Source organism: Aplidium turbinatum, chromosome 7 (genome assembly GCF_918807975.1).
Source record: "Aplidium turbinatum chromosome 7, kaAplTurb1.1, whole genome shotgun sequence".
NCBI classification, from domain to species: domain Eukaryota; kingdom Metazoa; phylum Chordata; class Ascidiacea; order Aplousobranchia; family Polyclinidae; genus Aplidium; species Aplidium turbinatum.
In genome coordinates this window covers 31,795,736-31,821,422 of record NC_137478.1, presented here as the reverse complement: position 1 = coordinate 31,821,422, position 25,687 = coordinate 31,795,736, and the positions used below count along the sequence as shown (strand labels likewise).

Below are 25,687 nucleotides of genomic sequence, written 5' to 3'. Positions count from 1 at the left end.
AAACGCGAACGCGATAACGTGCTTGATACTGAAACAGTTTAAGTTTCCATTTGCCCTACACGTTTCCACAAAATAAACAATTGCAATGTCGGCTATATGCTGGATGTGAGGGCACAAGATTGGCAATTATGTCCAACATGTTGCCAACAATACGCCATCAATTTCAATAACTTATTTCTTATTATGCGTTCAAACAGGTCTCAAAGATTTTATTTCAGGTTTATTTGTTTTAATCTTTAAAATTACTAACACAAACCTCTTTTCATGTGGTATTGCTTCAAAACACAGTTGTGTGGTTGGCTAACATCGGTCAGAAGCATTGCCAGCGTTGTGCCAATTCATAACAATTTTGGTGTTTTCTTTAAAATTATGCAAATGTATACCATCATTTTGCTACAATTTTACATTTTTATAATAGGCTATCAATGCTGTTATTATTTTCTGATACCGTACAAGTATACTATGAATATTTAAGACCAGCGTTGGTCAGAAGGGTAGCCAACAGTTTGCCAAGTTTGTTTATGCCAAACTGAGCAGAGGTCTAGAAAAAGGTAGGAGCAACAAAACGCGAACGCGATAACGTGCTTGATACCGAACCAGTTTAAGTTTCCATTCGCCCTACGCGTTTCTACAAAATAAACAATTGCAACGTTGGCTACTTCATTTCAGCTTCACTGGATTTATTCTTTGAAAATATTAATAGCCAACAATAAAATGACTCTTTAACTAAATGACTCATGTGGTTTAGTGGAAAAACACAGTTTCTTTCGCATACCGTATTCTTGTACCCACAACGCCATGATAAAAATCGTTTGTTCATATTCAATTGCTTCAGATAATTTAGTGCAATAAATGTCTTGTGATTCAGAGAACACTTCCAGAAAGTTTAGGCTTTGGCGCCTCCAACACCCAACTAGCATAATCCGTTCTTTTTACATTGATTCAACGTCTGCAGACGTTGGTAAGGTAGCTAACAAGCGATAAACTTAAAAACGTGGTTGCTAATTCAGGTTGCCAGGTCTTCATTTTTTTCTTGTGTTCAACAAAAGCTTTTTTAATTTTCATGTTTAACTATAATAAAATGTGTTGTAATATTTTTGAAAACATTTTTTCAGGACTAACCTCAAAATTTGCGTGCAGTTCAAGAAAATTTAAAACAACTTGTAAGCGTAATCGAATTCACTTGTTGATGTTTAGTAGCGCTCGACACAGCAGCATGATTGTGGTGATCATGTAATCATTGAGTTGCGGCTGCACTGCCGCCGCGCTGCTGACCTGTCTGCAGACGCTGAATCAATGTAAAAAAAATCGATTGATGCAGTATCACTTGTTGATTTTGTTCTGAGAGCCGTCTCGCTCACTGTCTGATTTTGACCACGTGGGTGAGATTCTCGTGTCGCCAACAAAGGGGCGTCTTTACTTTAAATGTAGCAAAGCTTGCACAATAGGTCAGCTTCAGGAGCAGTCATGTTGCGTCGAAATCTCTCCTCAATTTCTTGAAGCGGTGCATAGAACAATACTGCAGGCACAATAATTGTTGTGAAAACTCCATTATGACGTCACTACTTAAACTTTGACTGGGCAATATGACGCGTTGAAGTGAAAGAGGCAACAAAGCTTTAGAATGCGGCGATGTGTTATATCAACGTGAGGAGATGCAATTTAGCAGAAGAACTTGGTTTTTTTATGAAGGAAGACAAAGGCCATGACGTAATCCTTTGCTAAAGGGATTATGACGTCACTCGATTTACTTCGACTGTTCAAGCATGGCGGTTGTGCTCAATACACAATTACGTGGAGAGCCGAAAGCACAATGCTTATGTGAACAGCGCTAAGAGGAATTTTCGCTTCTTGCATCGAAAATATAAAAAATCGAATTCAATTGAGATAGGCCTATTACGGCCGAAAGAAGTTTTAGAAATGATCAAAATGAAACTATAGGAATGACTTACGACAATGTTTATGAAAACCTGGTAAGTGAATGTCTTTTATTCATTGAACCTGAAATAATTGTGTAAAGTCGTTTTTGTCACTAGGCCACGTTTACACAATTTAAAGAAAGTTATAAAACTCAATTTAGAGAAAGTTATAAAACTCAATGACCAATGGAAAACTTTCATACGAAATATTCTCGTGACAAATTTAGTGTCAGTGCTTCTAGATGATTGCTAAGAAGATATCAGCAAAGTAGCAGAGCTTGTGATGTCCCACAACATGTGTAAGGTTCTGCTCAATCTTTGATTTTGCTGCTCCGGCAGTGTTTGCCTGACTGCTTGAATGTGTTTGTATTTTTATGTCGTGTGGATAGGTCTGTGATGGTTGTAGAGTATTTGCAAATGTAGTTTTCATTGCCGTCAACTGAATAATAATAATAATAACATGTTTTATTTTGCGCCCATTTCGACAACATAGCCTACAGTAGCCTACACTGCGACCTACATACGCAACAAAACAGACGACTGGAATCCCAAAATAAACTTTAAACGTTGGCTGTCATTTGTAACAGTCGAAAATTTCTGTAACAAGTGCTGAAGCTTTTTAATATGATGGATGAAACCCCTGTCATTACATTCGATTTACATTTTGCAGGTGGCAAATTTAAGTTAAGCTGTTGGCAAAAATGCAAGCGATTGTATCAGTGGACTTATTCCAACTATTATTATCGAACACAACACAGTTCAAGTCATGTTGAGAACAAAGAAAGAAAAAAAAACATCGTGAAGTCTAAGCACTCGTTTGATTGTTTAAAAAAGAATCTGAAAAAGATTGTTCTTGGTGAGTACGGATAAATGTTTTTACTACGACTAAATGATTATGTCATAACTATGCCATTTTGTTCTATTGATTAATGTATGATGTAATTGTGAAGAGTATTGAGTAATGTATGAAAATGTTTTAGTGGTGTATTCGCATTGATGTGAACAACGAACATGGTGGTTAGTAGGCTATGTCGGCATTTATATACTGATTTAACACTTCTTTTTTTACTTTCATGATTAGACATGGTGATGGCGCACGACAAAGCTGCTGCCGTGCAGCAAATTGATGAAGAGTTTCAGAGTGATTTCGAAATTGGAAAGACAGGCAAGGTGGCTGAAAACGGCAAAAACTAACTTTTGGTGAGCTTGTTATATGTTTGAAAGACAACAGCGCATGTGTTGCTTTAGTTGTTGAATAACTACTGTACACGCAATTAGAATGTATTGGAACTTGATTATTGCTCTGCGTGGCGCAGAATCGAATGATAAGTTTTTTGTCACGCACGTTGGAGAGAGGGATATTACATTGATATTGCAAATTGTCAATTAACTTCGTAGTGTCCTGAACGACAACTGATCAAAATTCTACACAGTGGCGTAGCCAGAAAAATGTTTTGGGGGGTGGCCAAATATTTGATGAATTGAAGAGAACAACAAAGTGTTTGATTTAAAGCCATCGCCACTTGATGTGCAGTGGCGTATCCTGGTGGGTTGAAGCAATAAAACTGGTAGCGGGGTTAGAGCGTGCCGTAAGCACGCGTATTCTAAGGGGGTCCGGGGGCATGCTCCCCCGGAAAATTTTTGAAAAAATACACTCAAATAATAGATTATAGCGCTTTCTGAAAACACTTTTAGGGTAATATTTGTATGAAATTTATTAGCAGATAAACAGCTATTAACTTATTAAAGATAGCTCTTACACACTAACTGGCAAAAACTGCGGCTAAATTAGAGAACACCAAAAACACAGCTAAACAAAAACTCAATAACTACACAAAAGCCCAACAGAGTAAGCCATTCTGAAATTGCTTCCATAAATTAGTTCAAAGAAATGTAAATCGCGTAAATTTTGGGCGATTTACGATTTGGAAAATTTATTGGTGTCTTTCTGTGTGTCTAAAACAAGTCCTTGGGGGTGTTAATAGCCAGATGTCTTGGAAAACGATATAAATTTCTACAAACTTTATTGCATTTTCAACAAAGGGCTCAACTTCGGAATCCAAAGTTTAAAAATTTGGGGGGCATGGCCCCTTTTGCCCCCCTGACTACGCTTATGATTCCTACACTGTTGCCAAACAGCTCTCTTGAATTAAATATTTTTGTTTCATTCGCAGGAATTCACAATGATAAAGATACACAAGAAAAAGCTGCTGATGTGCAATGAATCTCCATCTATCAATACGATTTGATGTGGCTTGTTTCTAATAAATGTGAAAATATACGAAGCTCGGCTGTTACTTTGCTTTGTCACAAAGGGAGAAGTGTTGCTTATAAATCCGTGTTGCTGCTGTTCTTTCGCCCAAGGATTAGCTAGGTTCAACAATAAACTTTTGGTGATGAGCGAGGTTTAAGTACAGAAACGTTTGGCAAATGTAGATGCCAATGCTGTTCAGATGTTTTATGCACCAGCTTGCTTCGCATGGCCAACCTTGGTCAAAGCGCGGGCATCACAATAGTCAATAGATCAGATGAAGCAGCATCATGGTGCATAAAAGTCAACCAGAATTTAGGCGCCAGATGAAGCAAAATGGTGCACAAGCCATCTTGCCAACGTTGGCCAGATACAGATGCCAACGCTGGCAAGATGAAGCAAAATGGTGCATAAAACATTTTGCCAACGTTGGCAAGATACAGAAGCCAACGTTGGCTAGATGCAGAAGTCGACGTTGGCTAGATGCAGACGCCAACGGTGGCAAGATGCATACGCCAACGCTGGCCAGATGCATCCAAATGGTGCATAAAACATTTTGCCAACGTTGGCAAGGTGCAGAAGCCAATGTTGGCTAGATGCAGAAGCCAACGTTGGCAAGATGCAGAAGCCAGCGTTGGCAAGATGCAGACGCCAACGCTGGCCAGATGCATCCAAATGGTGCATAAAACATTTTGCCACCATTGGCAAGATGCAGAATCCAATGTTGGCAAGATGCAGAAGCCAGCGTTGGCAAGATGCATAATCCAATGTTGGCAAGATGCAGAAGCCAACGGTGGCAAGATGCAGACGCCAACGCTGGCCAGATGCATCCAAATGGTGCATAAAACATCTTGCCAATGTTGGCGTCTGCATTTTGCCAATGTTGCGGCCAACTTCTTGCCAATGTTGCCCCAACAATCAATGTTTACTGGGTAGCCCCATTAGCATATGACAAACTATTTTCCTAAAATATTCAAGCATGGTGCATTGGACAAAAATTTGTTTATTTCTTAGTGTTGTAGAACACCTACAGCTGACACACACCAAAAAACTTCTGCCTATCTTTAACGATATCGACGCATAAGATGTTTTTTAATAAGCCAAATATTTTGGAAGTGGCTACGTTTACGGCGCCGTAAATACAGCCGTTCCATGCCTTTTTTTTAATCTTTACGTCGCTTTTACTGCGCATGCGTGCTGGTGCGTATTTTTTCTTTTTTCACCTTCTCTTTGAAAGAAAAAGTAAATATATAACTTCTAAATTCAACCGCCTTCGCCAAGTGAGTCAGTGGGGCGTGCGATTTTTGTCTGGTTCTTACTCCCAAGGATATGAGTTCGATACCACCAGGAGGTGATTCTTTTTTTAAACTAAATTCTAACCCGAAGTGACTCAATCGTTAGGCTACGCATTTTTGTGGCCGTTCAGTTTAGTTTGTTTTTAGTTCTGACCATCACAACGAAAAAACAGTATATGACAAACACAGCAGAGGTCTACAAAAAGGTGGAAGCGACAAAGAACGGACGTTATAGGCTAGCGTGCATGATACCGAAACAGGACAATCAGTTTAAATATGGCACGGCCGTAACACCTTAATAAAATTTTTATAAATTTAGAACGAAGAGGAAAAAAAAGCTAGTGATTTTTTCTAAATTCATAAAATTTTTGGGTGTTACGACCGTGCCATATTTTAAACTGATTGTCCTGCTTTGCTATCATGCACGCTATAACCAGTAGCGTAACCAGAAAAAAAATTTGAGGGGGCCAAATATTAATTTAATGAATTGAAGAGAACGACAACGAATTACTGCGGGACCATCTAACGACACTCGCACGAGAGTCTCCAATGTGGCTGATTTTAAAGAAGTTCGCCACTCCCTAGAATTCTTTTTAGCAACGAAAAACAACGCTCGACATGATTGTGTTGACGATGACGGCGAGGTAATAAAATAAGTATTTCAATGATGTGAAGGACATTACTAAAAGAAGCATAATTTTTGCAAAATATGATCAAAAAATGTTTTCCCCTTGGATGTCAACTAACCTAGTTCTCCTTTTTAACAACGATTCAATGTCCGACAACATCGAATCCACATATAAACGACAATATTGCCAGCCGATGTAAATTAGCACTTCGGATTAAGACTTTGTTAAAATAAACATCGAGAATTACAAACAAGACTTACAGCGCTGGTGATCGCAGATGGATATATTCCATCAATAACAAATGTCCCCGCACAATGCAACAGTGGCGATTATGACGCGCTGACCTAATTTTGCGTCACTCTTTGATACTACATATTTTCGACAGTTAATCCACGATCATTCTATTGCGAAATTAAATAATTGGTTAGAAGAGACCGGCGGCCAAACTTGGCCGATTGAGGAGGTAGCACCGGCGGTCATTCAAGCACTACTCTACTTAACGTTGTAAAGGAGGTGAGGCTTATTGCCGATGCCTTAAACTTCGTTCTCCTTCCATTGCACTATCTTCTGTCATGTCGGTTAGACATTGCAACAGGGTAGGGTAGCACTTAACAACACGAGCGAGGGCAGAAGCACGAACGCTCCAACGAGTAGGACAGAAACCCAGCAAATTGCAGGATACTTCATTGGAACCAAAAAGCGACATGAATAAAAATTTACGTTTCGACGATTCACGAATTACAACTGCAAAATTTTGAACGAAGTTTAAGGCATCGGCAATAAGCCTCACCTCCTTTGCAACGTCTTGCAAAATCAAATCGAGAGCATGATTACTGCAGTGAATGTATAACGATCCAGGTCATAATGCTTTAAGTTTGGCCCTCACTCCGTTATAACAACCAGATCTCTTGCTGTTCTATGCTGTAAGTGTATAGTGAATATTACAGAATGATGTTCAATAAGCGATGGAACGCCGTGTCAGTATAAAGGCGGGTAGCTGGAACCGCTACTGCGAGGTAGCCTATAGCCCCCTGTGATTGACGACTCTGTATTGCGAATCATGAGCGCGATCACACGTAATAGGAACTCGATTCATCGTAGCAATTATATTGCTCGAATAATTTTCTGAAAATATGTTAGGCCTATGTACTTTACATTGTCAGAATTTTCTAGGGGGGGGGGGGGGGCTGAAGCAATTATCGAAAATTCCAGGGGGGGCTGAATTAGCTCTAGAGGGGGGGCTGAAGCCCCTTGAGCACCCCTACTTCCCGCGCCCTTGGGCGCTGGAACGATTTTTGACTGGGGGGGGCAAGATTACGAAAAAAGGGCACTTTTTTTACTAAAAGGCAAATTTTTTTTCAAGTTTCAAGATAAGATATAGCGATAATGCTAATCTATCAGCTCACTATGTATTGAGTAATGATAGCCTACAAGTGTCCAGTATACAAAGAAGGGCATCATGCTATGTTATAATGATGTAACCTACTGTCAAGCCTTAAAGCAGCCTGCGGCCATGGCCGCTAAGTAGTGCTTGAATGGCCGCCGGTGCTACCTCCTCAATCGGCCAAGTTTGGCCGCCGGTCTCTTCTAACCAATTATTTAATTTCGCAATAGAATGATCGTGGATTAACTGTCGAAAATATGTAGTATCAAAGAGTGACGCAAAATTAGGTCAGCGAGTCATAATCGCCACTGTTGCATTGTGCGGGGATATTTGTTATTGATGGAATATATCCATCTGTGATCACCAGCGCTGTAAGTCTTGTTTGTAATTCTCGATGTTTATTTTAACAAAGTCTTAATCCGAAGTGCTAATTTACATCGGCTGGCAATATTGTCGTTTATATGTGAATTCGATGTTGTAGGACATTGAATCGTTGTTAAAAAGGAGAACTAGGTTAGTTGACATCCAAGGGGAAACATTTTTTGATCATATTTTGCAAAAATTATGCTTCTTTTAGTAATGTCCTTCACATCATTGAAATACTTATTTTATTACCTCGCCGTCATCGTCAACACAATCATGTCGAGCGTTGTTTTTCGTTGCTAAAAAGAATTCTAGGGAGTGGCGAACTTCTTTAAAATCAGCCACATTGGAGACTCTCGTGCGAGTGTCGTTAGATGGTCCCGCAATAATTCGTTGTCGTTCTCTTCAATTCATCAAATTAATATTTGGCCCCCTCAAATTTTTTTTCTGGCTACGCCACTGGTTATAGGGTGCATGATAGCAAAGCAGGACAATCAGTTTAAAATATGGCACGGTAGTAACACCCAAAAATTTTATGAATTTAGAAAAAATCACTAGCTTTTTTTTCCACTTCGTTCTAAATTTATAAAAATTTTATTAAGGTGTTACGGCCGTGCCATATTTAAACTGATTGTCCTGTTTCGGTATCATGCACGCTAGCCTATAACGTCCGTTCTTTGTCGCTTCTACCTTTTTGTAGACCTCTGCTGTGTTTGTCATATACTGTTTTTTCGTTGTGATGGTCAGAACTAAAAACAAACTAAACTGAACGGCCACAAAAATGCGTAGCCTAACGATTGAGTCACTTCGGGTTAGAATTTAGTTTAAAAAAAGAATCACCTCCTGGTGGTATCGAACTCATATCCTTGGGAGTAAGAACCAGACAAAAATCGCACGCCCCACTGACTCACTTGGCGAAGACGGTTGAATTTAGAAGTTATATATTTACTTTTTCTTTCAAAGAGAAGGTGAAAAAAGAAAAAAATACGCACCAGCGCGCATGCGCAGTAAAAGCGACGTAAAGATTAAAAAAAAAGGCATGGAACGGCTGTATTTACGGCGCCGTAAACGTAGCCACTTCCAAATATTTTACTTTGAAAGTAAGAAAATACAAAATTGTCTGCCAAATAGGTATACCTTGACCCAACAAATCGAAACTAACATGGATTGTGTTTTTATAAACTACTTCAAATGTTGGCAGTAAATATTTAAAAAAGTTATCGAGAGTTAATAAAATGATCATTTTTCAACTAACCCCACCTTCCAAGTAACCCCACTCTCCCCTACACTTGAAGTCTTAGCAACACATTTTTTGATCCAACAGGTGAGAACGAATTCTTATGATAGCTTCCAATAGTTGAATTTGTGTTCTGTTTTTAGGCTTTGTTTTTACAGCAGTTGTAAACTATGCGTCGCTGGCGCTCTGACAGGTACCTATATTGTCAGGAGTTTAGAACAGCGGGCAAGTCTAAAGTTAAGATGTACACTGATTTTCCGCAACAGACCAAACAGCACTAGCATAACTGTATTTTTATTTTCGCGTTCAATCAATTCAAGTACGTTTAAGTCGAATTAGGCATAAACCAAGATTACAGATCAAGTTCAAACTAATTCAGTCAAGTACGGTACTGTACAGGTCAAGATTTAAAACGAAATGGAATCTTAGTTCCAGCTAACATTACTTCCTTTTCTTAGGCTACGTTTACATGATGATAAGCGAAATGAAAATGACCAAAATGAAATCTCAAAGCGGCGTGAAAAAAGTTTTGTTCACATGCCTTCTCATTGCAGCTGCTTTTGGTTTCGGGTGAAAGGAAAACAGCCTCTACGCATAAGTGATTTTCGCACCTGTAACTAGGCAGCTGAGCAGGTTGAAAATAAAGATGGTTGACATACGGTAGCCTACGTTGTACAATAAAACATGCAATTCCAAAATGTAACCACTAGGCTACTGAAACAGCACAGGTTTTTTCAAAGGAAGTGGCTACGTTTACGGCGCCGTAAATGCAGCCGTTCCATGCCTTTTTTTTAATCTTTACGTCGCTTTTACTGCGCATGCGTGCTGGTGCGTATTTTTTTCTTTTTTCACCTTTTCTTTGAAAGAAAAAGTGAATATATAACTTCTAAATTCAACCGCCTTCGCCAAGTGAGTCAGTGGCGCGTGCGATTTTTGTCTGGTTCTTACTCCCAAGGATATGAGTTCGATACCACCAGGAGGTGATTCTTTTTTTAAACTAAATTCTAACCCGAAGTGACTCAATCGTTAGGCTACGCATTTTTGTGGCCGTTCAGTTTAGTTTGTTTTTAGTTCTGACCATCACAACGAAAAAACAGTATATGACAAACACAGCAGAGGTCTACAAAAAGGTAGAAGCGACAAAGAACGGACGTTATAGGCTAGCGTGCATCATTGCATGATACCGAAACAGGACAATCAGTTTAAATATGGCACGGCCGTAACACCTTAATAAAATTTTTATAAATTTAGAACGAAGATTTAGAACATAAAATTTTTGGGTGTTACGACCGTGCCATATTTTAAACTGATTGTCCTGCTTTGCTATCATGCACGCTATAACCAGTGGCGTAGCCAGAAAAAAAATTTGAGGGGGCCAAATATTAATTTAATGAATTAAAGAGAATGACAACGAATTACTGCGGGACCATCTAACGACACTCGCACGAGAGTCTCCAATGTGGCTGATTTTAAAGAAGTTCACCACTCCCTAGAATTCTTTTTAGCAACGAAAAACAACGCTCGACATGATTGTGTTGACGATGACGGCGAGGTAATAAAATAAGTATTTCAATGATGTGAAGGACATTACTAAAAGAAGCATAATTTTTGCAAAATATGATCAAAAAATGTTTTCCCCTTGGATGTCAACTAACCTAGTTCTCCTTTTTAACAACGATTCAATGTCCGACAACATCGAATCCACATATAAATGACAATATTGCCAGCCTATGTAAATTAGCACTTCGGATTAAGACTTTGTTAAAATAAACATCGAGAATTACAAACAAGACTTACAGCGCTGGTGATCGCAGATGGATATATTCCATCAATAACAAATGTCCCCGCACAATGCAACAGTGGCGATTATGACTCGCTGACCTAATTTTGCGTCACTCTTTGATACTACATATTTTCGACAGTTAATCCACGATCATTCTATTGCGAAATTAAATAATTGGTTAGAAGAGACCGGCGGCCAAACTTGGCCGATTGAGGAGGTAGCACCGGCGGTCATTCAAGCACTACACTACTTAATGTTGTAAAGGAGGTGAGGCTTATTGCCGATGCCTTAAACTTCGTTCTCCTTCCATTGCACTATCTTCTGTCATGTCGGTTAGACATTGCAACAGGGTAGGGTAGCACTTAACAACACGAGCGAGGGCAGAAGCACGAACGCTCCAACGAGTAGGACAGCAACCCAGCAAATTGCAGGATACTTCATTGGAACCAAAAAGCGACATGAATAAAGATTTACGTTTAGACGATTCACGAATTACAACTGCAAAATTTTGAACGAAGTTTAAGGCATCGGCAATAAGCCTCACCTCCTTTGCAACGTCTTGCAAAATCAAATCGAGAGCATGATTACTGCAGTGAATGTATAACGATCCAGGTCATAATGCTTTAAGTTTGGCCCTCACTCCGTTATAACAACCAGATCTCTTGCTGTTCTATGCTGTAAGTGTATAGTGAATATTACAGAATGATGTCCAATAAGCGATGGAACGCCGTGTCAGTATAAAGGCGGGTAGCTGGAACCGCTACTGCGAGGTAGCCTATAGCCCCCTGTGATTGACAACTCTGTATTGCGAATGATGAGCGCGATCACACGTAATAGGAACTCGATTCATCGTAGCAATTATATTGCTCGAATAATTTTCTGAAAATATGTTAGGCCTATGTACTTTACATTGTCAGAATTTTCTAGGGGGGGGGGGCTGAAGCAATTATCGAAAATTCCAGGGGGGGCTGAATTATTCCAGTCAATGAAACATTTTTTGTTCATATTTTGGAAAAATTATGCTTCTTTTAGTAATGTCCTTCACATCATTGAAATACTTATTTTATTACCTCGCCGTCATCGTCAACACAATCATGTCGAGCGTTGTTTTTCGTTGCTAAAAAGAATTCTAGGGAGTGGCGAACTTCTTTAAAATCAGCCACATTGGAGACTCTCGTGCGAGTGTCGTTAGATGGTCCCGCAGTAATTTGTTGTCGTTCTCTTCAATTCATTAAATTAATATTTGGCCCCCTCAAATTTTTTTTCTGGCTACGCCACTGGTTATAGCGTGCATGATAGCAAAGCAGGACAATCAGTTTAAAATATGGCACGGTCGTAACACCCAAAAATTTTATGAATTTAGAAAAAATCACTAGCTTTTTTTTCCTCTTCGTTCTAAATTTATAAAAATTTTATTAAGGTGTTACGGCCGTGCCATATTTAAACTGATTGTCCTGTTTCGGTATCATGCAATGATGCACGCTAGCCTATAACGTCCGTTCTTTGTCGCTTCTACCTTTTTGTAGACCTCTGCTGTGTTTGTCATATACTGTTTTTTCGTTGTGATGGTCAGAACTAAAAACAAACTAAACTGAACGGCCACAAAAATGCGTAGCCTAACGATTGAGTCACTTCGGGTTAGAATTTAGTTTAAAAAAAGAATCACCTCCTGGTGGTATCGAACTCATATCCTTGGGAGTAAGAACCAGACAAAAATCGCACGCGCCACTGACTCACTTGGCGAAGGCGGTTGAATTTAGAAGTTATATATTTACTTTTTCTTTCAAAGAGAAGGTGAAAAAAGAAAAAAATACGCACCAGCGCGCATGCGCAGTAAAAGCGACGTAAAGATTAAAAAAAAGGCATGGAACGGCTGTATTTACGGCGCCGTAAACGTAGCCACTTCCTTTTTCAAAACTCTTTTGGGTCAATAACGTGTTTTTCAAGAATAGGCCAGCTTAATTTATGGACTGATTACCGGTATATTGTTCTTTATTAGTACCGTAGACTACGGTACTCAGTGCATGTCTTTTGCATCTTTTAAATGACTGCAGATAACACTGGCAACAAGTCTTTTCAAGTTATTGTATTCAGTCATTAGGCTCATCATGAACATTAGTAGTTCTGCGAAATACAAACAAAGTGGACGTGGCTAGGTTTACGGAACTTGCGAGTAAAACACCCAGCATTCCAGTCCCAGTTGAAAATGTCTATCACTATGATTTCAAAAACACAAAGCTGTTGCACTGACGTAATGCTCAAGTTCTCTCTTCCTGTACTAGCCTACACTAAAAATACACTCAAAGAGACCACAAACTAGTAGGGCTATTCTCGTATTTACATCACCCGCAACTGCTTCATTTCGGTTTCACTTCTGTTGAAACTACCGACATGAAATCCAGACGACACGAATCTCATTTCGGTCATCGCATGTAAACAGACCACGTATGTGAAACAAAAATTTTCATTTCGGGTGCAATGAAACGTCATGTAAACGGGGCCTTGACAACGAGGTCCTTAGTAACCGGTTTCGACACACGAAAGGCATTGTGGGTAGAACAGTCAATAAATAAAAAAGGGGCGCTTTTCACCAGAAAAAATAATGCACAATAATTCAATCAATCAATGGTTTATTTGTCAATAACAGGAAAGGAAGGAACATAGTACATGTTTGAAATATGCAAGTAATATAAACAATGCAAAAGTTACACAAGTTCCCATACCGACAGGGAGACAACGAGACAACCATACGTTCTACTAGTCAATTGCCACCCTGTGGAAATGACGATTTTGCCATATAAAATACAAGAGAAAAAATAATAAAACGTTAAAACGTCCCCACGCTTCAACATGCTTTCTGTGTATACTTTTCTTGTTTGGGTTTTATAGAATTTATCACCACTACAATCGTAAAATGATCAGAAACATCATGTATAAGAACATGGCATTGGATTTTATTAGTTTGGTCATTGCTGTATAGGCTACATGATCAATTAAAGTTGAAGTTGTGGAAGTTACACGGGTTGGGCATTGCACTATTTGATTGCAACCTAAACTGAGAAATACTACATCACAATTTATTATTATTTATTTGTGTCAGACAAAGCTGTCCATATCGAAAACAAAACAACGAAATAATACACAAACTGCATATGTAGGCTACAAAGGTCACAGAGAGCCACCTTGGATATCACTTTAAAAGCTCACTAAATAGGCTATCTACTGTTACAAATTTACATACAATGAACGTTGGAAGAATTGAAAATATTCAGAACGATAAAAACAATCAGATGACATCATGTCTGATAGAAAGCGATTTGAGGAGTGTATGCAAACTGCTCCGCCTGCTCCCGGACAGGCACATGTTCCGCATGATCATGGAGCTCGTTTACAACAGAAGCTTTACTCTCACCACCGGAAGTGGTAAACCAAACAGGTTACAACGCCTTAAGAATGACGTCCCTCAGGGATCTGCCCCCCTTCTGTTTAACATCTACACCCACGACTTGCCAATCACTGTATCCGCAAAGTATGCCTATATATGTCGATGATTTGGCCATTCTACACTTGTCGAATCAATGGGAAACATTAGAAGGGACTCTAAACCAGGACATGTCGACGCTTTCGGCATACCTCCAGAGATGAAGACTGAAGCTCAGCGAAACCAAAACAGTGACGACAGCCTTCCACTTAAACAACCGGGAAGCGAAGCGTGAGCTCAAGATCAACACCAATGGAAAAACCCTGCCCTTCTGCCCAAACCCTAAATATCTAGGGGTAGTCCTGGACAGGTCGCTCACTTACCGTCAACATTTGGAGTCACTACGCAAAAAGATCTCAACACGCACAGCTTTGCTAAGGCGCCTGGCCGGCTGGGGAGACGGAGTTGACACCTTGCGCATTGCCACCATCACGCTAGTTCACGCTCCAGCAGAATACTGTGCACCTATCTGTAGCCGCAGTGCCCACTGCCATCTAATCGACACTGCCATAAACGACGCTTTGCGTATCGTGACAGGATGCCTGCGACCTACACCATCGGAAAATCTCCTTGTCCTTGCATGCACCCAACCAGCTGAACTTTGTCGCGAAGAAGCCATCCTGTCTCTTTCTCGTCGCGCTACGAACCCCAACCACTTGCTCTATTCAAGTCTCTATGAGTCTGTGAACGAGAATCCTCGGCGACTGAAATCGAGACACCCATTTGTACGTGCCGCACAACTCCTGATGAAAACTGCTGAAGACCAATCCATCAGTGCAGCTACCTGGGCGGACCACCAATAGAGCTCGAAGTGGAAGAAGAACTCCTCAAGACTCCAAAGTTTCATCTCCGACACCAGCCACCACCCAACCGGAATGCATTTGCCAAGGAAGGCCTGGGTGCGGCTCAACCGTCTGCGTACTGGCGTGGGATTACTCCGCTTCAACATGCACAAATTGCCATTGGGGATGACTCCATCCGCGATCCGTGAGTGTGGCATGGAGGAACACACCGTAGACCACACCATCTGTAACTGCGCCATCTCCCATGCGCCAAATGGTGTGCGTGGTCTGCGCGAATTGGATGACGAATCAATTCAATGGCTGCTCGACACCTGCCCAAACATCTAGACCGCGTCGCCGCCACTGCCCAAGGGTGGTAAAAGGTAGAGCCCATCGACCCCTGGAGTGGCGAAGAAGGTTCAAACGAAGAAGAAGAAGAAGAAGAAGAAGAAGAAGAAGAAGAAGAAGAAGAAGAAGAAGAAGAAGAAGAAGAAGAAGAAGAAGAAGAAGAAGAAGAAGAACGGTTAATAAACGAAAACATGTTTTTCCTCAATAAAATTCAGCATCAAACGTTGTTATGTTATTCATTACTTGATATTCACGGGCACTAACATAACAAGGCAAATTGTGCAATATTCTGAAAAAGTCATTGTAAGCAACACGTAATCGTTTTATACTAAGTTAGAAGATCTAAACCTGTTCCACAACTGGGATGCGTAAAACGACATAGCCTACAATAAGAAAGAAATACAAGGTTTTTTACAGCGGGTAAGCATTTAGAAAAATGCGATTTTGCGTTATTTGCAGTGCAGTAGCCTACTGTGAGCGTACTTGCCTTGAAATATCCTTTTTGTTATGTACAGAATTTACTTTCTTTAATCGTGCTTGGACTGATACTTTTAACTTTCCCAGAAAACTTATGTTGGATACAACATCCTATGCCTGGCCAACGCAGATTTTGAAGTTAAGGTTCAGTTGTCAAGCAAAAATAGTTCCCGCTTAGCTAAAACAGCACCAGTTTTCAAGTTGAAACTATCAATACAATCGAAACCGTTCAGTGATACAGAAATCATTTCAGCTTCAGATTTTACGTCTTGAAGCTGTTCAACATCGCCTACCTTAACACGAAAATGATTTGTTCTTGATGAAAAGCATCGAGAGTGACATTTACAATGATTGAGAAATACTTAGAACTATACGCACTTCATTTTAGAATTTGTTGATTATTTAGTTGGTACATTTTTACTTTAGTACTAAAAATGAGCCCCCCTCAAAAGTGCAAAAACAAAAAAACTACAAGTTTTTGGTTTGATATTTGTCTAAGGATTGGTTTGATATTTGTCTACTGTCGGCCTATATACAGTATACAAATTATCCCGTGGACACATTTTATACTTTGCAGCAGAATGAGCAGATTGTGACGCTATGAACGTGAAATTTATCTTTCGTTTCTTCATGTTCAAAATATTTCAATATATTTCATTCATTTATCTTCATCTGTCTCAACTGTCGAACTCAACAGTCAAACATCTGTCGAACTGCCACGCATTATCGCTATATCTTATTTTAAAACTTAAAAAAATGCCCTTTTTTCATAATCCTGCCCCCCAGTCAAAAATCGTTCCGGCGCCCCTGGTCAATAGCCTCTACAAGTATGCGAAACTACCAGGAATAACCCATCAAGGCTTTGTCAGTCCGAGGATAAAGATTCATAACCAACCAAACCAATTAGGCTACTGTTGCCACGCTACTGTCACATTGTTTGGAAATCTGCTATTTTTACATCAATTCAATCTTAATTGACGTTGAATCGACGTAAAAATGGCAGACTTGATTATTACGATTATCTCCCAATTTTTATTATTGCAATGAAAACTGGATAATCGAGAATTTTGATTCTGCATGAGAATAAAATCATTTAAGTCCGCCCCGATGGCTCAGTTGGTTAGCGCATGACTTCGTGAAGAAGCTTTAAGATAAAACGACGTTGGTTCGACTCTCCGTGTGTGCGCTTGAGCCTAACCACCTTCTCCACCACAAGATCTCTGCTCTCCCAAACGAGCACCCCAGTCGACTGAAATCAAGACACCCATTCGTGCCAGCCGCTCAATTTCTTATCAACGAAGCTGAAGACATCTCTGCGGCTGCTTGGGCGGACCATAAATGGAGTTCTGAATGGAAGTCAAGCGCCACCAGACTCTATTTGTTCATCCCCGACGCCGACACACGCCCCATCGGTCTAACACTACCAAGACAGGCATGGGTGCGCCTCAACCGTCTCCGTACGGGCGTCGGACTTTTCCGCTCAACCATATGCACCAATGGGGAATGGCCTCTTCCTCCTCCTGTGAATGTGGTGCCGAGGAACAGACCCCAGACCACATCATCAATGGCTGCTCCATTTTCAAGCCACCTAACGGAGTAGAAGGTCTGCGACTCTGCGTGTCATGGATGATGAAACCAAAGACTGGCTGCTCTCTAGTAGCCTTCCAGTGTAGTCCGGGAACATCGTGAATCTGGGGTGGTAAAAGGATAGAACCTCGGTCCCAGACGCTCACACGACGACGACGACTCTCCGTGTGTGCGCTTGAGCAACGCATTTTAAGGACTGCTCTACATTCAGCGGCAAACCATCCACCTTGCAGCTTTGATCAACACTTTTACTCGTTAATCACTTTTAGGGCCTACTACGTAAAGTAGCCTAATGTAAATTACACCACAAACTTTACTTTTATAGATGTTCTTACGCCTGCAAGCTGAAAAACATGAAGAAGGGTGTGTTGATATACAACACTAAGTGTCGTTGAAGAGACTAGTAGAAGAAACCTTTAAGTACAGGTTACCCCCCCCCAACCCTTAATAACAATAATGTTATGGTTTTGTTAAAGCTATTGTCACTCTACAACGGGTAAAGTCTTTTAGCGACCGAGCTCATTCTTAATTTTATATCAGGTTTACGGTGTCATCGCATTATTACGCGACTTATTCTCACTGCGTTATGCAAGAACACAATTGGTGGGCTACACTTTTCAAAGTCTTTGGTTTGACCCGACCTGGAATCGATCTCAGATCTACCAGCATTAGAGCCAATAGCGATCCCCACTTGGCCTCTAAGCGGATCGTCACAATCCTTTACTAACAGCACATTGACACTTCGTTATCGGCAGCATTGAAGTTTAGGTTGATACAACGTCGTCTGTCGTTGATACTTTGTCGTCGTCACACAAGTCAACCATGTAATGAACAATTTACAGATAACATCAAACATGGCCACCTGGAGATCCGGCCTGATTTGTCACATTTTGCAGATTTTGATTACAGCTACTGCTAGTACTTGACTGACATTTTTTGAGGTGTTTTTACTTTTTGCGGTTTCCTAATGACATAAAACTTTTTTGTTGCCTTGGAGAAGCAGTAGCAAATGAGAAAAATTAAGTTAAAAAACACAAAATCAGACTGTTATTGAAAATTAACAGTCTGACTAAAATCTTCGAAATCAAATTTTCTTTGTTTTTCAACAAGTGAGGATGTTAAAACCAGTTGTGTCATCTGAGGAAAACAGTAAAGAAAGCATAAAAATCTAATTTTTAGAAAAATTTATTTAAACGTTCGCCCAAAGTTAGAAAAACCTGGAAATTTCTGCAAAATGTGACAAATCAGGTCGTATCTTTAGGTGGCCATGCATCAAATTATAATGAAATAACACCAAATAATTAACACCCCGTTAGATCAGTGGTTGCCCGCCCGACTGGAGATCAAGCAGCGCTGGTTCGGCTCTGGAGGTGTGCATTTGAGCATCGTATTTCAGGACTGTTTCTCATTTAGCGGCACGTAGTGGATGGAATACTAGGCAACAACATTTCAACAATCAGAAGCTTTACTCTGTCAATCTCGGTAACCGGTTTTGCGTCAGAAGCCTCTACAAGTATGCGAAACTATCAAGAATAACCAATTCTGTCAGTCCGAAGATAAAGATTCAAAACCAAACCAATAACATGTTTCAAACGTGGATCCTTGTTGAGTTAAATGTGATTGCCATCAAAGTCAACTTAGATCGTATCCATCTTTAACCAGTGGCTCACCCACAACGTCCTTTATCTGGTGTAATATTCGAGCTCTCGTTAGTGTAGCTTTGCCTTGCAAACTAAGATGCAAAAATGCCTCCAGCTGTCGTGCCTCCTTTTCATTCCTAGATGCTCTTTTCCATATGTATACTTTGCCCGAGGCAAAACTGTTCTTTGTTACCGTTTCACTTTATAGTCAGGCTAACGAACCGCAAATTGTTTGATTCTGATGGCGAGTTTAGTCTTACGATATGTATTTTGTTACAGAAATTGTGATTAGATTATTATTTTTTGTTACACATTTAAGAAAAATAGCTGTCTTTGTTTAATCTTAAAATTAACTTGCAGGAGGAGGGTAGCCTACTACTTCTAAATACCCATTATCAGTGTTGCAGGATGTATTCAAGAACAAATAGTATTTATCTATTAAAAGTCGGGCAAATTTTGAGGTAAAAATTGCAGAACTGGCAACCCTCAAAAACTTGTCAAGCATTGTCGGCACTTTTAGGGATTGGTAAACATTTTGAAAGGGTATCGGATCATTATTTTTAAATTCACCTTAAGCGGCGAAACTAGTCCGAATGAAACTGGCAACCCCGACAAGTATTTAGGTGCACCTCTTGGTAGCAGCGCGCTACTTCTGTTATTGAATCATAATGTTACCCTCACCCAAACTTTAATCAGTAAACTAGTTCAAAAAAAACTAGCAACCCTGGCAATGGGTATTTAGAGGTAACGCTTGCAGGTCTCTGGTTAAATTTAAAAAAAAGCAATTTAATCTGGCAACACTGTATACAAATGAACAGATTCGAGTTCACCTACAATGTGGCTCATATCGATGGTTACTTTATATTGTTATGTACGTTTCTAGGTGCAAGTATAGAATCCGCCACCCTATTCAATATGACGTCACAAAACGACGCAACTATTATTGGAAGGGTGAAAAAAAGGATACTGAAAAGCGGCGGAATGAAGGTGATAAAGCGGAATGGATATGGATTTTTTGACAAATTTACAGTGTTTTTACAATAAAAACATTAAACCATCGTCGAGTGTTGAATATAACTACCTAGAATGACAAAAAATTTACCAAACTGCATCAATTCAACTAAAACATTACCTATTAAACTTTAAAAATAAAAATATGAAACGTTTGGAACTAAATGTGTTGTAGCTATCTAAGTTCAGCTCGCATTTTAATTTTTACAATAAAAGTACCAATCTAACGCAACTGCATAAAGTATGTCTTGCGTAGCCGCTGGGCAAAACTTTTTTTCAATGCATTGTAAAGGCGAATCGATCCTTAATCCTTATTCAGTATACGCCACCCCCTGTTTGCTGTGATCGGTAAATAGTGCTTCCACTAAACTTGCTGTAGTTTTCTCGTTTCTGCTCGGAGTTTAACAATTTTGCCATCGTTGGAAAGCACGATCATACATCTACACGAATCAATTGGCTACAAGTCTGTAACAAGTACTATCTTTATCTTGTAATAACTTAAACTTCACCAATTTGTACCGATTCTCAGCAATTTAATTTTTACAATAAAATCATTAATCCTTTGCCAATGAAAAGAGTATGTCTTGCTTTATGCACATGAAAAGTTTCAGATTTATATCTTATTTACCAAACGAGCAATCGTCGTTCAAACTTAACTGCTCAGCGAAGCTTTTTTCCAATGCATTGTAAAGGCGAATCGATCCTTATTCAGTATACGCCACCCCCTGTTTGCAGTGATCGGTAAATAGTCCTTCTACTGAAAGTGCTGTAGCTTTCTCATTTCTGCTCGGATTTTAACAATTTTGCCATCGTTGGAAAGTACAATTATATATCTACCCGAATCAATTAAACAGGAGCACAAAGTAAGTATTATACTAACTTTATCTTGTGATAACTTAAACTTCACCAACTTGTACCGATTCTCAGCAATTTAATTTTTACAATAAAATCATTAATTTTTTTCAAATAGAAAGAGTATATCTTGCTTTATGCACCTGAAAAGTTTCAGGTTTATATCTCATCTACCAAACGAGCAATCGTCGTTCAAACTTAACCGCCCAGCGAAGCTTTTTTTCAATGCATTGTAAAGGCGAATCGATCCTTATTCAGTATACGCCACCCCTGTTTGCTGTGATCGGTAAATAGTGCTTCCACTAAACTTGCTGTAGTTTTCTCGTTTCTGCTCGGATTTTAACAATTTTGCCATCGTTGGAACGCACGATCATACATCTACACGAATCAATTAAACAGTAGCACAAAGTAAGTATTAGCTTTATCTTGTGATAACTTAAACTTCACCAAATTGTACCAATTCTCAGCAATTTACTTTATACAATAAAGTTATTAAACTTTTGCAAATTGAAAGAATATGTCTTGCTTTATTGACCTAGAAAGTTTCAGGTTTATATCTCATCTACCAAACGAGCAATCGTCGTTCAAACTTAACCGCCCAGCGAAGCTTTTTTTCAATGCATTGTAAAGGCGAATCGATCCTTATTCAGTATACGCCACCCCTGTTTGCTGTGATCGGTAAATAGTGCTTCCACTAAACTTGCTGAAGTTTTCTCGTTTCTGCTCGGATTTTAACAATTTTGCCATAGTTGGAACGCACGATCATACATCTACACGAATCAATTGAACAGTAGCACAAAGTAAGTATTAGCTTTATCTTGTGATAACTTAAACTTCACCAAATTGTACCAATTCTCAGCAATTTACTTTATACAATAAAGTTATTAAACTTTTGCAAATTGAAAGAATATGTCTTGCTTTATTTACCTAGAACGTTTCAGATTTATATCTCATCTATTAAACGAGCAATCGTCGTTCATACGTAGTCGCTCAGCGACACTTTTTTCCAATGCATTGTAAAGGCGAATCGATCCTTATTCCGATACGCCACCCCCTGTTTGCAGTGATCGGTAAATAGTGCTTCTACTAAACTTGCTGTAGTTTTCTCGTTTCTGCTCGGAGTTTAACAATTTTGCCATCGTTGGAAAGTACGATTATATATCTACCCGAATCAATTAATAAATGCAAGCACAAAGTAAGTACTAGACTTATCTTGTGATAACTTAAACTTCACCAATTTGTACCGATTCTCAGCAATTTAATTTTTACAATAAAATCGTTAATCCTTTGCCAATGGAAAGACTATGTCTTGCTTTATGCACCTGAAAAGTTTCAGATTTATATCTCATCTACCAAACGAGCAATCGTTGTTCAAACTTAACCGCCCAGCGAAGCTTTTTTCCAATGCATTGTAAAGGCGAATCGATCCTTATTCAGTATACGCCACCCCCCGTTTGCAGTGATCGGTAAATAGTCCTTCCACTGAAAGTGTTGTAGCTTTCTCATTTCTGTTCGGATTTTAACAATTTTGCCATCGTTGGAAAGTACAATTTAATATCAACCCGAATCAATTAAACAGTAGCACAAAGTAAGTACTAACTTTATCTTGTGATAACTTAAACTTCACCAACTTGCACCGATTCTCAGCAATTTAATTTTTACAATAAAATCATTAATTTTTGATTAAATGGAAAGAGTATATCTTGCTTTATGCACCTGAAAAGTTTCAAATTTTTATCTCATCTACCAAACGAGCAATCGTCGTTCAAACTTAACCGCTCAGCAAAGCTTTTTTTCAATGCATTGTAAAGGCGAATCGATCCTTATTCAGTATACGCCACCCCCTGTTTGCAGTGATCGGTAAATAGTGCTTCCACTAAACTTGCTGTAGTTTTCTCGTTTCTGCTCGGAGTTTAACAATTTTGCCATCGTTGGAAAGTACGATTATATATCTACCCGAATCAATTAAATGCAAGCACAAAGTAAGTACTACATTTATCTTGTGATAACTTAAACTTCACAAAATTGTACCGATTCTCAGCAATTTAATTTTTACAATAAAATCATTAATCCTTTTCAAATGGAAAGAGTATATCTTGCTTTATGCACCTGAAAAGTTTCAAATGTATATCTCATCTACCAAACGAGCAATCGTCGTTCAAACTTAACCGCTAAGCGAAGCTTTCTTTCAATGCATTGTAAAGGCGAATCGATCCTTATTCAGTATAGCCTACGCCACCCCCTGTTTGCAGTGATCGGTAAATAGTGCTTCCACTAAACTTGCTGTAGTTTTCTCGTTTCTGCTCGGAGTTTAACAATTTTGCCATCGTTGGAAAGTACGATTATATATCTACCCGAATCAATTAAATGCAAGCACAATGTAAGTACTAGATTTATCTTAAGTTTCAAATTAAGTTATAAGTTATCAGTTTAAGTTATCACAAGATAAAGCTAATACTTACTTTGTGCTACTGTTCAATTGATTCGGGTAGATGTATGATCGTGCGTTCCAACGATGGCAAAATTGTTAAAATCCGAGCAGAAACGAGAAAACTACAGCAAGTTTAGTGGAAGCTCTATTTACTGATCACAGCAAACAGGGGTGGCGTATACTGAATATTGTGAATAAGGATCGATTCGCCTTTACAATGCATTGAAAAAAAGCTTCGCTGAGCGGTTAAGTTTGAACAACGATTGCTCGTTTAGTAGATGAGATATAAATTTGAAACTTTTCAGGTGCATAAAGCAAGATATACTCTTTCTATTTGAAAAAAATTAATGATTTTATTGTAAAAATTAAATTGCTGAGAATCAGTGCAAGTTGGTGAAGTTTAAGTTATCCCAAGATGAAGTTAGTACTTACTTTGTGCTTGCATTTATTAATTGATTCGGGTTGATATTTAATTGTACTTTCCAACGATGGCAAAATTGTTAAAATCCGAACAGAAATGAGAAAGCTACAGCACTTTCAGTGGAAGGACTATTTACCGATCACTGCAAACAGGGGGTGGCGTATACTGAATAAGGATCAATTCGCCTTTACAATGCATTGAAAAAAAGCTTCGCTGAGCGGTTAAATTTGAACGACGATTGCTCGTTTGATAGATGAGATATAAATTTGAAACTTTTCAGGTGCATAAAGCAAGATATACTCTTTCCATTTAATAAAAAATTAATGATTTTATTGTAAAAATTAAATTGCTGAGAATCGGTGCAAGTTGGTGAAGTTTAAGTTATCACAAGATAAAGTTAGTACTTACTTTGTGCTTGCATTTATTAATTGATTCGGGTAGATATATAATCGTACTTTCCAACGATGGCAAAATTGTTAAACTCCGAGCAGAAACGAGAAAACTACAGGAAGTTTAGTGGAAGCACTATTTACCGATCACTGCAAACAGGGGGTGGCGTATACTGAATAAGGATCGATTCGCCTTTACAATGCATTGGAAAAAAGTGTCGCTGAGCGGCTTCGTATGAACGACGATTGCTCGTTTAGTAGATGAGATATAAATCTGAAACGTTCTAGGTAAATAAAGCAAGACATATTCTTTCAATTTGCAAAAGTTTAATAACTTTATTGTATAAAGTAAATTGCTGAGAATCGGTACAATTTGGTGAAGTTTAAGTTATCACAAGATAAAGCTAATATTTGCTTTTTGCTACTGTTCAATTGATTCGTGTAGATGTATGATCGTGCGTTCCAACTATGGCAAAATTGTTAAAATCCGAGCAGAAACGAGAAAACTACAGCAAGTTTAGTGGAAGCACTATTTACCGATCACAGCAAACAGGGGTGGCGTATACTGAATAAGGATCGATTCGCCTTTACAATGCATTGAAAAAAAGCTTCGCTGGGCGGTTAAGTTTGAACGACGATTGCTCGTTTGGTAGATGAGATATAAACCTGAAACATTCTAGGTCAATAAAGCAAGACATACTCTTTCCATTAGTAAAAAATTAATGATTTTATTGTAAAAATTAAATTGCTGAGAATCGGTACAATTTTGTGAAGTTTAAGTTATCACAAGATAAATCTAGTACTTACTTTGTGCTTGCATTTATTAATTGATTCGGGTAGATATATAATCGTACTTTCCAACGATGGCAAAATTGTTAAACTCCGAGCAGAAACGAGAAAACTACAGCAAGTTTAGTGGAAGCACTATTTACCGATCACTGCAAACAGGGGGTGGCGTATACTGAATAAGGATCGATTCGCCTTTACAATGCATTGAAAAAAAGCTTCGCTGAGCGGTTAAGTTTGAACGACGATTGCTCGTTTGGTAGATGAGATATAAATTTGAAACTTTTCAGGTGCATAAAGCAAGATATACTCTTTCTATTTGAAAAAAATTAATGATTTTATTGTAAAAATTAAATTGCTGAGAATCGATGCAAGTTGGTGAAGTTTAAGTTATCACAAGATAAAGTTAGTACTTACTTTGTGCTACTGTTTAATTGATTCGGGTAGATATATAATTGTACTTTCTAACGATGGCAAAATTGTTAAAATCCGAGCAGAAATGAGAAAGCTACAACACTTTCAGTGGAAGGACTATTTACCGATCACTGCAAACAGGGGGTGGCGTATACTGAATAAGGATTAAGGATCGATTCGCCTTTACAATGCATTGGAAAAAAGCTT

At 38.9% G+C, this 25,687-nt stretch overlaps 1 protein-coding gene and 1 long non-coding RNA gene across 2 annotated transcripts in view; one reads left to right on the top strand and one right to left on the bottom strand.

The window, feature by feature from the left end:
• The window catches only part of LOC145773986 (NACHT, LRR and PYD domains-containing protein 4B-like), an 87,824-nt gene that overhangs the window by 25,803 nt on the left and 36,334 nt on the right, over window positions 1–25,687 (bottom strand). The window lies entirely within an intron of this gene.
• Window positions 2,705–4,189, top strand: LOC145774080 (uncharacterized). The gene is made up of 3 exons (XR_014290002.1): window positions 2,705–2,775; window positions 3,001–3,119; window positions 4,094–4,189. It is a non-coding gene; the product is annotated as an uncharacterized LOC145774080 (long non-coding RNA).